The following is a 1,651-nucleotide window of genomic DNA, read 5'->3' as shown; positions in this document are numbered from 1 at the left end:
CTGAAGGCTTTTAACTACAGTTTGTGGACTTCCTGGTAGTAAAGAATGACAATAGTCCAGCCTTGAAGTAACAAATGCATGGAATAGTTTCTCAGCATCACCCCTGGACAGGAGATTTCCAATTTTTTGCAATATTCCGCAGATGAAAGAAGAAAATTCTTAAAACCTCAATGATATCGGATTTAAATGACAGGTCCTGATCAAAAACAACACCAAGATATTTTACTTTATTTTCTGAGATCAATTTAATCCTATCCAAATGAAGGGACTGACTAATCAGATTATTTTTTAAAGACTATAGTTTGTCTGCATTCAGGAGCAGAAAGTTAAGAATCATTCTGGTTTTTATGTCTTTAAGACATGCATGTAATCTATGTAATGGGTTAGCTCCATCTGGATTTATAGACAGATATAGCTGGGTATCATCAGCATAACAGTGAAAATTAATCCCATGCTGTCTAAGAATTTTACCGATTGGGAGCATATATAAAGTAAAGAGAATTGGTCCTGGCACTGATCCCTGTGGTACTCCACAAGCAACCCTGGAGCATGAGGAAGATTTATCATGAATGTGAACAAATCTAAATTGGCCAGATAAATAAGATTTAATCCAATCTAGTGCTGTTCCTTTAATTCCTACAAAATATGCAAGTAATTCTAAAATACATTTATGATCAACTGTATCAAATGCAAAACTGAGATCTAACAGGACACGTACAGACAAAAAGTCAATTATTCTGAGGCCCCTATGTTGCTAATAAGTGTTATAACTTATCACAGATTCAAAACTGCTCTGTAAAATAACTATTGGGTAAGGGTTGTGTCTTTTATCCAACCAAGTTACCAGTAGGGTTGTGCAAAAACATGTACACAATGGCAGGTCACTGTGTTCTAGACTTACAAAATGAGCATAACATTTCTTTGTAGGGCTGAAAATTGAACCCTTAGAGGAAATACTGAAGCATGGTCATCCACCCAACTCTGAGGAATTCAGGGTGTAGTGCTGTTGATTGACATTACAGGTAAAATGTCACTTAACTGGCTCTGGGGATACAACAGGGGAATTTATGAGAGCGGAAGGTTTTACAATAAAAAAGATGGCATTAGGATGTTGCTTTAGTTATTTACTTCCTTAAATCTTTCTTAGTGCAGCGGTTTGGCACACACATTATGTTTTTCCATGATGTAAAATAGACTACGGGTAAAATATTCACAGAGATTTTAAAATTCTATCTGATAAACAAATAAGTATTTAAAATAAAGCAGTTTGATTACTGAATGTGAATTAAAGTGGAATACTAATTAATAATTTCTTTTAAAGATCTGTGCACTGAGAGAACCTTGGGGGTAAAAGAGAAATAGTAGTAATCAAAAACTCAAAACTCAGCAATACTATGAAATAAAAAAAATGCAATAAAAAAACCTAACTTAAATTAAAAAAGATTATGATGTACAAACTGTTGCAAAAAAATGTTCAAGTAGTTAAAAAGCAAAGTTGGGGAATAACAGGTCAGGAGAAGAATGGCTCTATGTTATTTGGAGGGTGTATGAAAAGGAAATCTAAGAATATTGTTATTCTCCTCTACAGATTTGTTTTGTCAAATCCGTACATTTTTTTAAAATCCAAATTACAATCCTTAAAAGTACTTGT

The sequence above is a fragment of the Cyprinodon variegatus genome, unplaced genomic scaffold, assembly GCF_000732505.1.
Source record: "Cyprinodon variegatus isolate N-32 unplaced genomic scaffold, C_variegatus-1.0 Scaffold172, whole genome shotgun sequence".
Classification (NCBI taxonomy): Eukaryota; Metazoa; Chordata; class Actinopteri; order Cyprinodontiformes; family Cyprinodontidae; genus Cyprinodon; species Cyprinodon variegatus.
The sequence above is the reverse complement of the archived record's forward strand: the minus strand, read 5'-3'. Positions refer to the sequence as shown.